This window comes from Elephas maximus, chromosome 4, assembly GCF_024166365.1.
Source record: "Elephas maximus indicus isolate mEleMax1 chromosome 4, mEleMax1 primary haplotype, whole genome shotgun sequence".
NCBI classification, from domain to species: Eukaryota; Metazoa; Chordata; class Mammalia; order Proboscidea; family Elephantidae; genus Elephas; species Elephas maximus.
In genome coordinates, this window is record NC_064822.1 from 122811996 (window position 1) to 122826656 (window position 14661).

The following is a 14661-nucleotide window of genomic DNA, read 5'->3' on the forward strand; positions in this document are numbered from 1 at the left end:
CATAAGGTTTTCAATGGCTAATTTTCAGAAGTAGGTTGCCAGGCCTTTCTTCCTAGTCTGGCTTAGTCTGGAAGCTCCATTGATAACCCTGCTGGTATTTGAAATACTGGTGGCATAGCTTCCAGCATCATGGCAACACACAAGCCACTACAGTATGACAAGCTGACAGATGGGTGGTGGTATTTATAACTAGCAGTAAGATTTTGTTAGTTTTACTGCATACATTTGTGAATAAACTTTATAGATTGGGGACTTGTTAGGTGCCAAAAGAAAAAGAAAGTGCATAGAAGTCTGGCTTAGACAAAACCGCTTTTCACTTGGTTCCACTTTTAATTTTATTAGATTAAGAGCTATGTTTCTTACCTGTTTTCCCCTTTATGAGTATTGATTTGCTTTACATTTTTTCTACTCTTTCTAAACCAAATCTGTTGCCATCAAATCGATTTCTACTCATACTGATGCTGTAGGACAGAGTAGAACTGCCACATAGGGTTTCCAAGGCCGTAATCCTTATGGAAGCAAACTGCCACATCTTTTTCTGTCAGAGTGGCTGGTTCGTTTGAACCACGGACCTTTCAGCTGAGCGCTTAACCACTGTACCACCAGGGCTCCTTTTTACTCTAGCTACTTAAATTGTATGTAGCATCAGAAGGAAGAGACAGACAATTTAGTGTATGTATTTTATTCTGGAGAATAGCATTCACTTAATTCTGTAGCAGGCCAATAACAACTGGGTTATTTGTCCTTTATCAATATAACCTTAGAATATTTCATTCATTGTCACAATTCGGTACCACTAGTCCCAGGTAACTATTGGGCCAGAGGATCAGTTAAGAAACTGAGTATGAATCAACAAACGAACAGTGTTGTAAAAGCAACTAAAAAGTATATTCCATATTAATGGAGTAGTCATTATTACCTTCATGTTAATGAAGGACTGTATAAACCAAAAACCCAAACCCTTTGCCGTGGAGTTGATTCTGACTCATAGTATAGTTACTGTATAATGTCTACTGTATTCTTCCCCCACCACCCATCTGTCAGTTTGTCATACTATAGCGGCCTGCTATGTATGTTGCTGTGATGCTGAAAGGCATGCCACTGATATTTCAAATACCAGCAGGGTCACCCATGGTTTGCAGACTTCAGTGGAGTTTCCAATCTAAGAGACTAGGAAGAAGGGCCTGGTGATCGAATTCCCAAAATTAACCAATGAGAACCTTATGGATCACAACAGGACATTATGCAAGTCATTTACTTTGGACACGTTGTCAGGAGAGAGCAGTCCCTAGAGGAAGACATCATGTTTGGTGAAGTAGAGAGCCAGTGCGGATATGGGAGACCCTCAATGTGATGGATGAGCATGATTGCCGCCAGTGATGGACTTGAACATGATGGTGATTGTGAGGAAGATGCAGGACTGGGCAATTATTTTATTGTACATAAGGTCAACATGAGTTGAAGCTGATTTGATGGCAGCTAACAGCAACAACATACTTTTCCCAAATGTGGGATAATTCAGATGGACAACTGAATTCTCAGGAGACCGCTATAGGTGAAATCCATCTACCCAAGGCAGAACACTTTGAGGAAACCACCTACCTGCGGTTGCTATAGAAATTAACAGTGGAGATTTGGAAACCCCTGAAGTAAATTGATGTCCAGACAGAGAATGTTGTGGATTATTGTTTTGTTTTTTAATAGAAAACTACCATAGGTGTTGGCAAAAATGATTATGGAAGCACTGCCAGCAGCCTAGTATGTTCCTTAGATTTCCATTTATTAGGTTTGGCGGTTTGGCGCATACGCTGATATTTACATAAAGCACATTTTACTGTTCTTAGTGTTGCTGGGTAGTATATGGCTGGATTATTAGAGTTTGACTTTTTTAATTACTATTCATGAGAAAACGGATTCATAGCACATGGTGTGTTACCAGTTTATGTGTGGTAGGAAAAGTTTTTAATAGTTCAAGATGATTTGAATTAAAATTTTCATATCTTTGGAAAATAGTGTTTCAATTTGAATGAAAAGTTTCTATAGATTGGAAAAGAAAGCTATAATGTCTTTGTATCTTAATTTATATTAAAAAACAGAAGTTAGATAAAAATCAGTTTCTTATTAACCAAGTAATTTTGAATGCTTAGCACTGTTGGCTCTTTAAAAGAGTGTGTGTGAATGAATCCTTTCGTGAATATGAATAATACTCAGTAACCTTGACTAATGGTGAGGCAGTGATGAGCTCAGGCTCTGCCTCTTATTTAACTGTAGTTATGCTAGCTTTTCAAAGCCCTCTCTATCTCTAAAATGAAGATGATAATCAATGAGTTACTTATTCTTTAGAGAAAAATGCATAATTAGGGTTTGGAGCTGAGTTCATGATGACATTCTTAGGGTGAGTTGTTTGGTAAATTTATTAATATATCCTGAGACCTTTGAAAATGTATTTTTCCCTTTTTCTCCCGCATTGCTTATTGCTTTCTTCTCCCTCTCTGTCTCTCATTTTTACCTTACTGTCTTACTTTCCTCTGATTTTTCTTTTTTTCTCCCCTCATTCCTGTCACATTCTCTGCCTCTTCTCTTCCAGCTTTTCCTCTAATTTTACCTGTTCTTTGTCCATAAGAAGCAGAGCTGTTAGTGGTAACACCATTGCCAACTGCCTGCCTATTAAATGAGATTCTAGAAATACTTCCCACTTTGACTGTTGTTGACTTTTTGCAAAGGTGAAGTCTCCCTGCCATTTCAAAATAGCTGAACAAGTTAAAGTAATTTCAGACTGTAGTTCCTCCTATCTTTCTGAATCCACAGGATTCAGCAGTCAGGTGTTCACAAAATGAAAAAGGGAAGTATTTGGGATTGCTGTAAGTATGGTGGATTCAGCATCTATCCTTGAAACATACCATGGCTTTTCTGTTACATGGACAAGTAGATTATACCACTTCCCTCAAAGGGGAGTGTTTAAAATATGTTTATGTGACTTTTTTTTAAATTTTGCCTTTACGTAAAAGGTCTTTCTCTTTTGTTCTTTGTAGAGACAGATGCTTCTAATTATTTTATATTTATATTATTTATAGTATTTACACTGCCTACTTTTAAGGATTTGAATCAGCATTTTTGTTAGGTGCTGTCAAGCCAGTTTTGACTCAGCAACCCTGTGTTCAACAAAATGAAACACTGGGCCATCCTCACAATCGTTGTGATGTTTGAGCCCATTGTTGCAGCCACTGTGCCAATCCATTTCATTGAGGGTCTTACTCTCTTTCACTGACCCTATACTTTTTACCAAGCACAATGTTTTTCTCCAGGGGCTAGTCTTTCCTGATAACATGTCCAAAATACTTGAGACAAAGTCTCACTGTCCTCGCTTCTAAAGAGTATTCTGACTCTACATCCAAAACAGATTTGTTCGTTCTTCTGGCAGTCCATGGTATATTCGATATTCTTCGCCAACACCATAATTCAAAGGGACCAATTCTTTGGTCTTTCTTATTCATTGTCCAGTTTTCTCATGCATATGAGCCAACAGAAAATACCATGGCTTCAGTCAGGTGCACCTTAGTCCTCAAAGTGACATCTTTGCTTTTTAACACCTGTAAGAGGTCTTTTGCAGCAGATTTGACCAATGTAATATGTCCTTTGACATCTTGACTGCTGGTTCCATGGGCGTTGATTATGGATTCAAGTAAAATGAAATCTTTGATAACTTCAATCTTTTCTCTCTTTATCATGATGTTGCTTATTGGTCCAATTGTGAGGATTGTTTCCTTTATATTAAGGTGTTATCCATACTGAAGGCTGTGGTCATGGATCTTCATAAGTAAGTGCTTCAAGTCCTCTTCACTTTCAGCAAGCAAGGTTGTGTCGTCAGCATATCAAAGGTGGTTAATGAGTCTTCCTCCAATCCTGATGCTGCATTCTTCTTCATATAATCCAGGTTCTTGGATTATCTGCTGAACATACCGATTGAATAAGTACAGTGAAAGGATACAAGCTTTTCTTATTTCAAACCATGCAGTATCCCCTTGCTCTATTCAAATGACTGTCTCTTGATCTATGCACAGGTTCCGCATGAGCACAATTAAGTGTTCTGGAATTCTCATTCTTCGCAATGTTATCCATAATTTGTTATGATCCACACAGTTGAATGCCTTTGCATAGTCAGTAAAACAGATAAACATCTTTCTTATATTCTCTGCTTTCAGCCAGGATCCATCTGACATCAGCAATGATATCTCTCATTCCACATTCTCTTCTGAATCTGGCTTGAATTTCTGACGGTCCCCTGCTGATGTGCTCCTACACCATTTTAGAATTATCTTCAGCAAAATTTTACTTACATGTGATATTGATGGTATTGTTCGATGATTTCTTCATTCTGTTGGATCACCTTTCTTTGGAATGGGCATGTATATAAATCTTTTCCAGTCGGTTGGTAGCTGTCTTCCAAATTTCTTAGTATATAGACAAGTGAGCACTTCCATTGTTGCATCCATTTGTTGAAACATCTCAGTTGGTATCCTGTCAATTCCTGGAGCCTTGTTTTTTGCCAATGCCTTCAGTGCAGCTTGGCCTTCTTCCTTCAGTACCGACAGTTCTGGATCATATGCTACCTCCTGAGATGGTTGAATGTCGACCAGTTCTTTTTGGTATAGTGATTCTGTGTATTCCTTCCATCCTCCTTTGATGCTTCCTGCATTGTTCAATATTTTGCCTTTGAATCCTTCAGTATTGCAGTTTCCCACCTACTGATTCTTCTTTGCTTCCAGCCTTCGCATTCCAATCACCAGTAATTATCAATGCATCTTGATTGCACGTTTGATCAATTTCAGACTGCAGAAGTTGGTAAAAATCTTCCATGTCTTCACCTTTTGCTTAGTGGTTGGTGCATAAATTTGAATAATAGTCATTATAATATTATAATAGTCTTCCTTGTAGACATGGTTATCCTGTCACTGACAGTTTTGTACTTCAGAGAAGATCTTGAAATGTTCGTTTTGATGATGAATGCAATGCCATTCCTCTTCAATTTGTCATTTCTGGCATAATAGATCATCCCAGCCCAGAACCCAGTGCCGTCGAGTCTATTCCAACTCATAGCGACCCTATAGGACAGAGTAGAACTGCCCAATAGACCATAGACTTGTCCAATTCAAAATGGCCAATACCAGTCCATTTCAGCTCACTAATACCTAGGATATCTATCTTTGTCCCATTTCATTTTTGATGATTTCCAATTTTCCTAGATTCATACTTCGTATATTCCACGTTCTGATTATTAATGGGTATTTGCAGCTTTTTCTTCTCATTTTGAGTCGTGCCACAAAAACAAATGAAGGTCCCGAAAGCTTGACTCCATCCAAGTCATTAACACAGACTCCATTTTGAGGAGGTAGCTCTTCCCCAGTTGTATTTCGAGTGCCTTCCAACCTGAGGGGCTCATTTTCCAGCACTGTATCAGACAGTGTTCACACGGTTTTCAGTGGACAATTTTTTCAGATGTAGATCGCCAGGTGCCTCTTCCGAGTCTGTCTTAATTGGGAAGCTCCACTGAAACCTGTCCACTGGGTGACCCTGCGCATATTTGAAATACCAGTGGCGTAGCTTCCAGTATCACAGCAACATGCAAGCCACCACAGTACGACAAACTGACAGATGAGTGGTCATGAGGAAGCACATTGCTTATGTATTTCAGCTGTTGCACAGCAATAGTCTTTGAAGGAAGACTCAGAATGTCACAGTTTTCGTCTCTTGAGTCTTCCTAGGGTGTATTTGGTCTCCATGTCCTCAGTGCTTGCAGTGATACAGAGGTCAATTGAAACATTCCTAATTACTCTGTGGCATTGATTCTAGCCCCTCAGGTAAGGAAAAGAAAATTACTATACCCTTGGATTTTGAAACCATTTTCAGTTGCTGCAAATGGAGTTACATTAAGTTTTATTTTAAACTAGCATCCAATAAATAGTGCAACCAGGGAAGATCTGCTGAGCCGGGGCATTATTCGGAAAACCATTGCAATATAACAACAGCTGCTTTTTTTGTATTAAGTTTGATGGGAGAAAAATTGCAAAGCTATAATATTGCAGTACTATTCTTTTTATCTAGAAAAATAAAATATTAGGCTTTAGACCCAACTGTGCAGGTTGTGTTTACTTTCTAGTTTTTACTACCTCTGTGTCATAATTTTAACACATAACTTAGAACTCCTGTCTCTTAAGGCAGTTACCATATGGTGTTTATGTCAGACTGGATATATTTATCTAATTTTGTGAGATTCTTTCTAGCTCCTAACACAGTTCTTGAAAGCAATACCACTGTTTTTGTACTTTCTACTTAAAAAATTTTTATGTTGTTGAGATCTATCAGTTATGTATTATAATCTTGATAATGCCTTGACCTCTGATTTCCTTGTGGTCTAAGATACTTTACCAAAGCTGCATAGCTATAGCTATGATTGCATAGATCTTTAATTTGCTTTACAGTTACCGCTCAGTGTGACCCTAGGTTTTAATTATGTTCCAGCAGTACTAGTTTTCTTATAACTTAAGATCATACCCACTTGGATAATTTACCTTCAGGTTTGATAAACTATTTGTTTTTTCTTAATATACTTTTAGTATTTACTTTTTCATCCCCATTAAATTCAAACATTGTTGACACCCCACACCATTGACTGACTCTGTTTAAAAACTTCATGAGTAATGATTAAAATATGTTTACAATGGCTTACATGTATGGCCAATTTGGAAAAAATACATGCAATTGAATCATGGGAACGTGTTTGAGAACTTTGTTGAAACTATAAAATTAAAAAAGTATACAGTCAGAAGTATATTATGAAATAGCAATTTAGAAAGAAGATTTGAAGCTTTGAGTGAAAATTTTAAGAGTAAAAAATGCAGTCCTCATGTGGGTTAGTCTTTGGCATCATTTGAGCATTCTTATTTGTTAATTACTTGGTGAGGCTAATTTTGAGACTGTATCATTGCCAAACCAACCATCCTCTCAAAGGAAAATTGTTTACTTTAAAATGTCTTTTTTGAGAACCTGAGTTGTGTAGTAAATATATGATCCAGAAAAATTCCTGCAATACTTAGTATATGCTGCAGTCGGGTGTAGTTACAGTGTCTTTTCTAATTCTTAATTGACATTTTGGTCCACACATTTAGCATGTATCCCTGGGTGATGCAAGTGGTTTACACTCGACTACTAAAGGTTGACGGTTTGAAACCCCCCAAGGGGTGCCACAGAAGAATGGCCTGGTGATCTGCTTACGTAAAGATTCCAGCCAAGAAAACCTTACAGAGCAGTTCTACTCTGTAACGTGGGGTTGCCATGTGTCGGAATCAACTTGACAGCACTGCTTTTGGTTTTTGTTTTTTAGTAGTATGTGTCAGCCAGGACTTTACCTATATTATTACTTTTAATCCTCACAGCAGACCTACAGGGAAGGTATGTTTTACTTATTTTACAGATGAGGAAATCAGAGTTCAGAGGTTAAGTGTCTTGCCTAGAGTCACACAGCTAAAGTCTATGCGAATCGGCATGTCTTGCTCCAACAGCAGTTCTTTCCACTACAACATGTTAATTTCATGCTTTACCAAAAAAGATTATCATTCTGTTAAAATCCAAGCCTTATTGAAAACAATTAAAAATGCTTTTTAGACAATTACTGTTTCTGTGAATAAACATTGTGATGAATATACTTGAACAAAAAAAAACTTGTAATAATGTATAAAAATTATTTTTCTAATAATTATGCTCTCCAGAGCTGCATTGAGTTTTTCTTATTGGTCCAGGGCAGTTTAAAATACCTGATTTGTTGTTCGTTATAAGAGGTTCTGTTATAAGCAATATTCTAGTGGTTAAGAGCCCAGAGTCTGGAGCCAGGCTTCCTAAATTCAAATCCCAGCTCTGTTATTTAGTGGGTGTGTGACCTTGGACAAGTTAATTAACCTGTTTTGGTTTCCTCATCTGTAAAATGGAGTTAATAATGTTTAACTCATAGACTTATTAGTGTCAAGCCAAGGTCCGGGGTCACCAAGAAAGAGACAGGCATTGGATAGAATACCACTTTAGTAACAGAAGAGACAGAGCAAGGTAAGCTTCAATAGTGGGCGTTGGTCTCCCATGGCAAGCAAGTCACTCCCCAAAGCAGCAGACACAGGAATAATGGTCTGCACACACACTCTTCTGCTGCAGAAGAGGACCTTGTTCTCTCCCCACTGGCAACAGAGAGCAGTGGGGTTAGGCAAGTGCCACGTGAGGCTCACAGTGAAGCAGACTGTGTACCCAGAACAGGGAATGAGTTTCTTTCATAAGGAAGAAGAAATTGGGTCAGAGGCAGTAGCTCGGTTCTCAGCCTCTATTTTCAGGGAATGTGCCTGGTCCAAGGCTCTGGTTATGCATTCCAGGTGAGAGTTGAAAGGCAGTGTGCAACAGACCATTTTCCCAACAAAACAATTAGGATTAAAAAAAGGAACCTTGTAAATCATTACGCCTGGCACGTAGTATGTGCTAAGTAGATGTTACATAAATAAAATACCGTTGGCACGCATCATTCAAGGAGGAATGCCATACCTTACCACACTAAAAAACCCGATGCCATTGAGCCAATTCAGACTCATAGCGACCCTATAGAACAGAGTAGAACTGCCCCAGAGGGTTTCCAATGGCTGGTGGATTCAAACTGCTCACCTTTTGGTTAGCAGCCAAACATTTAACCACTGCAACACCAGAGCCCCCTTACCACACTAGGGACCAGTTTTTTTGCCTTTTACCGGACAACCACTCTGTTAATTTAGAGTCAGCTGTGAGCACATAACTATGTCCTTGCTAGTGTGAGAAATTTTTAGGGGTTCTGAAAGTACTTACAGCTAGTTCAGAGACCCACACACATAAAATAATACGGAATACAAGACTATATAATTAGTGCTGATGTGTTATTAACATTTTAGGTCCTGTTACGTGTTAAACGTAGGGTGGAAGTCTTGGCCCTCATGGAGCTTACAGTTCTTCAGGGAATACAGACTTTTAACAAGTGTGCAAAGTATGTGAAGGATAAGTACAAATGAATATGGGATCATAAAGCAGGGAACCTTAGCCTAGTCTTCTGTGGTACAGGCTATTATTGCTGTTAGTGTACAGAAGGGAGACCATTAAAGAAATGAAAAGGCTCAGTGGTAGAAATAGAACTTAAAATGGATCTTAATGGTTAGGTAGATATTGGATGGGCACAAAAGATATTGAAGGGTATTTCAGGCAAAGTTAAATAATGTGAACAAAGAACATCTGTGAAATATGAGCGAAGTGGTGTAGAGTACATTTTGGTATGTCGTGTGAAACAAGGTTAACGAGGGACTGAGGCCCATTCATGAAACTTCTTGAAATCCAGGCAGAGTAGTTTAGATTTGAGATGGCAAGAGTTTGAAGTGATTACTTTTAAGAATACATTATGAAACTAAGGAAGATAAACTTGAAGTCATAAGCAAGATAGAGGGAATATAGAACAGGGGGAGAGAGGGGAAGAAGGTATTGCATTTTTCCTGCTGTGATGTGTGTGAGGTGAGGATAAAAAGGATTAGCCAAATGTTGGTCACATTGGGAAAGGATGGTTAGGTCTCCGATATTGCGGGTTTAGGATAAAGAGTTCATAATAACAGCACCTTGTGTTTGGATTGGTGTTAGCACTATCAAAAACAGGTTATTTATGGAAAGGAACCTAAGTAATACAATTAGTTTGATGATTAAATTTAGTTGGAAACTTTGTTGCTCTAACAGATTTGTATGCTGGAGACCAAGGGACTGCTTAATGATAATTTTAAAATCTATGCCACTGTGCTAATTCAGTGGCGTTTGGTATGGTGTGGGATGACGTGGATATGAATAAGCTGTGGATGGGCAGCAGAGGGGAATGCGATGGCAGCTCAATCATTGCTTATCAGGAAAGGTGTGAGTCATAATGAAGCTATTGGTGAAGCTTCCACAGATCTTCAGGTCTTTGTGATGGATGGTCGAGTGTATGCTTTGTCAAATAAGCATTTAATTGCAAATGTGATATATATACACACGCATACACGTTCTTGTTGTTAGGTGCCATCGAGTCGGTTCCGACTCATAACGACCTTGTGCACAACAGAACGAAACACTGCCATGTCCTGCGCCATCCTTACAATCATTGTTATGCCTGAGCTCGTTGTAGCCGCTGTGTCAATCCACCTCGTTGAGGGTCTTTCTCTTTTCCGCTGATCCTGTACTCTGTCAAGCATGATGTCCTTCTCCAGGGACTGATCCCTCCTGACAACATGTCCAAAGTATGTAAGACGCAGTCTCACCATCCTTGCTTCCAAGGAGCATGTTTCCAAGGTTGTGCTTCTTCCAAGATTTGTTCTTTTAGCAGTCCATGGTATATTCAATATTCTTCACCAACACCACAAAGCAAAGGCATCAATTCTTCTTCCATCTTCCTTATTCATTGTCCAGCTTTCACATGCATATGATGTGATTGAAAATACCATGGCTCAAAATGAGAAGAAACAGCTGCAATCATCCATTATGTACGAAGTATGAATCTAGGAAAATGGAAAATCACCAAAAATGAAATGGAATGCATAAACATTGGTATCCTAGGCATTAGTGAGCTGAAATGGACTGGTATTGGCTATTTTGAATCGGACAATCATATAGTCTACTATGCTGGGAATGACAACTTGAAGAGGAATGTTGTTGCATTCATCGTCAAAAAGAACATTTCAAGATCTATCCTGAAGTACAACGCTGTCAGTGATAGGGTAATATCCATATGCCTACAAGGAAGACCAGTTAATACAACTATTATTCAAATTTATGCACCAACCACTAAGGCCAAAGATGAAGAAACAGAAGATTTTTATCAGCTGCTGCAGTCTGAAATTGATCGAACATACAATCTGGATGCATTCATAATTACTGGTGACTGGAATGCGAAAGTTAGAAATAAAGGATTGGTAGTTGGAAAATATGGCCTTGGTGATAGAAACAATGCCAGAGATCGAACAATAGAACTTTGCAAGACCAACGACTTCTTCATTGCAGATACATTCTTTCACCAACATAAAAGGCGACTATACACATGGACCTCACCAGATGGAACACACGGAAATCAAATTGACTATATCTGTGGAAAGAGACAATGGAAAAGCTCAATATCATCAGTCAGAACAAGGCCAGGGGCCGACTGTGGAACAGACCATCTATTGTTCATATGCAAGTTCAAGCTGAAACTGAAGAAAATCAGAGCAAGTCCACGAGAGTCAAAAATATGACCTTGAATATATCCCACCTGAATTTAGAGACCATCTGAAGAACAGATTTGACACATTGAACACTAGTGACCAAAGACGAGTTGTGGAATGACATCAAGGACATCATCCATGAAGAAAGCAAGAGGCCACTAAAAAGACAGGAAAGAAAGAAAAGACCAAGATGGATGTCAGAGGTGACTCTGAAAATTGCTCACGAATGCCAAGCAGCTAAAGCAAAAGGAAGAAATGATGAAGTAAAAACTGAACAGAAGATTTCAAAGGGTGGCTCAAGAAGACAAAATATTTTAACAACATGGGCAAAGAGCTGGAGCTAGAAAACCAAAACACAACACGCTTGGTGTTTCTCAAGCTGAAAGAACTGAAGAAAAAATTCAAGCCTTGAGTTGCAGTAGGGAAGGATTCTATGGAAGGAATACACACACATACATAGTTTGTTGTAAATAATTCATATTGGACAGTCCAAGCAAATTACCTTCAACCATTGCTTTAAAATGTTTTTATTAGCATAACATTGGAATGTCATTTGGTGAGCATATCCAAGTGTATTTCATTTTCTGAATTTGCACACTATGTACAAACATCATTTATTTTGAAAAGTGAGGCAGGTTGCTTTTTAATTTGAAAACGTGCTTTAAGAAATCCAGTCCCATCATCAATACCACATACAATACAGTAAGACAGTGTTAATTTTTAATTTGCAATGGGACTCTTGGCCAGGAGGCTCTTGCTCAAAATTACGTTGCTTTAAAGAAAAATCTTATTTTTTCCAAAAAAGGAGTCATACATGGGTACCTATTATGCCTTTGTTACCTATTTTTGGAGTCTGGACCTTAGCCCTCTGGCTAGGATCAGTCTTTGCCCCCCCAGTCAGTCCCAAAATGTAGCTGAACAAGCTTCTCATTTCACTTTTGTTATTTGCAGTCAGGATTTTTGTGACTGTAATGACTAAAAGGACTGCCAGAGTTAGCAAATAAAAATACAGGGCACCCAGTTCAATTTGAATTTCAGAAAAACGGAATTTTTTTTTAAGTACATGGGAATACATATACTTCTAAAAATTATCCGTTCAACTGAAATTCAAATAACTGGGCATTCTGTACGTTAAATCTGGCAACCCTTATTAACGGTTAACTTTTTGTGTAAAATAATTTACCTCCTAAGAAAATCTCCAAATGGGAGACAAAAAGGAGTCTAGGCCAAGAGCGTAAAAACCTCCACAGAGTCGGCCTTCTCCCAAACTTGGCCTAAAAAACCCCCAAAAAGCCCGAGTCCCAGGAGCCGGAGTAGCGGAGCGAGCTGTGCCGCAGCTTTCCCGCCCGTTTTCTGCGCAACGTAGGAGAGTGGCTACGCCGCGGGGTGGAGCGCTTATGGCTCTATCCTCCTTGCAGGGGGAAAGGAGGTGCCGGAAACTTTAAACCCCGGCCAGTGTACAACGTGTCCACTTCGGCGGCGGCAGGCGCCGCCATCTTCTTTGCCGGCAAAGACGGAGAAGTTAGGGGCTCCACTTTGCCCCGATAAAGCGGATTAGGGGGGACAGCCCGCGCCCTCAGCACTTGATGACGTGTGAGCCGGGGGTCCCCCGTTTGGGACTGATTTCCAGTGACACGTCGAAGCTTGCCAAGGCGGGGAAAAGGGACGCTGCCTGTCCCGGATGTAAAATGGCGGCGCAGGGGGCCGGCCTGCCGGGGCGGTCACGTGGTGGGGAGTAGCGCGCGAGCCTCCTTAAGTGATCTCTATGGCTCGTCTGGACGCACAGGAGCAGCGGAGCGCGAGACGGGTTGTGTGTCTGCGCGCGCCGAACACGAGGAAACACCACCGCCCAGCCGGGTTTCAGTTTTAAGGGATTTTGTTTTTTTCTTTGCTCCTGCAGAGCTGATCCGGATTTCCCCAAAGGGTGCCGGGGAAAGGGTGGCACGGGGACTTCCGGGCTATGCCTGGGTCCTTTATCGCGGCGCTGGAGCCAGCGGCGACCCTTGCGGGATGCGTCCTGAGCATTCGCCCGCGCGGAGAGCCGGGCCCCGGACGGGTGCGGGAACCGTAGCGCCAGTGGGGGCCGGGGCTCTTAGTCCCGCCGCCGCCCAGCCCCCACCGCGGGCTTGGGGCGGGGAGAGGCTCGGGAGGCGCAGCCCCGAGACGTGGCGGGAGCGCGGCGGGGCCGGCCGGGAGCTGCTGGCGGGAGGCGGGAGAAGCGCGGGAGCGCCTGCCTCCCGGGGGCCGTCCGGATCCAGTTGGCGTCTGGCTTCGCTTTTGCCGCCCATTTCCTGCTTTCGAGTGGCCCATGGATGAGCTTCCCTCCGAGCACTGGAGGGAGCGACTTCCTCCGGCAGGACCCTCCGCACCGTTTCTCTTTCCAGAGCTGTTGGCTCTGGACGGAACGCCCAGCTCAGCCTCCTCGAGCGCCGCCTGCGATTCCCGGAGTTCTCCGCTGGCTTCGGGAACGGCCAAGCGGCGCGGCGCTGGGCGGGGTCTCCGGGCGCGACGCGGAGGGGAAGGGGTGTCGGGCCGACGTCGGCGGCGGAAGAAGGACGGAGACCGCCGGTGCAGCTTAGCTCTCGCCGTCAACGTGGTCCGGTGCCTCCCGACACCATGGCCCTGGCTGAGGTAGTAGTTTGTGCTGTTGGTCGGGTTGTGACATTGCCCGCTGTGGAGATAACTGCGCAAGCTACTGCCTTGCTAGTGCTGGTGATGCTCAGCGCCGCGGAGGACAATGGCTGGGAATCCCCTTTGTTTTTCGGGACGCGGGGGCGCGGGGACAGCCCGCGGAGCCCCGGCCTCTACGGAGACCGTTAGCTGTACATTTTCCTGGAGGGAGGGAAGGAATTGCGGGGAGAGTGGGCGGTGTTTTTTTTTTTCTTTTTTTTTAAAGCTCAGGAAAGAACTAAGGCATTGAATTTGATTTTTACTCTCAAAGGAAAAGTGAAATTGTGTAAGGTGTTTACGTGGATAACTTTTCCACCTTTAAGTCGTTTTAAGGTTTCATTCAGTAGTTAAGGTAAAAAAAAAATTTTTTTTTTTTTTCCTTTGCGCCTGGTGTACTTCATTCGAAAGCTGAAATGAGCTATCCTGTTCTGCAGAATTGGCATGGGGGAGCAAAATAGTAGACCCGTTAATTGTAAAGTTTGTCTTCTTAATATCTTAGAGCTCGCTCTCTCTGTCTTTTTTTAATATATACTCCCTCAGCAAATTTAGGAGCCCTAGTTTTAGTGTTCAGTGGTGAAAGTTCTCTGCTGATAGGCTGCTAAGCAAAAGGTGGGCATTTGAACCCATCAGCTGCTCTGCGGGAGAAAGATGTGGCAGTCTGCTTCTGTAAAGATTTCAGCCTTGGACGCCCTATGGGGCAGTTCTGCTCTGTCCTGTAGGG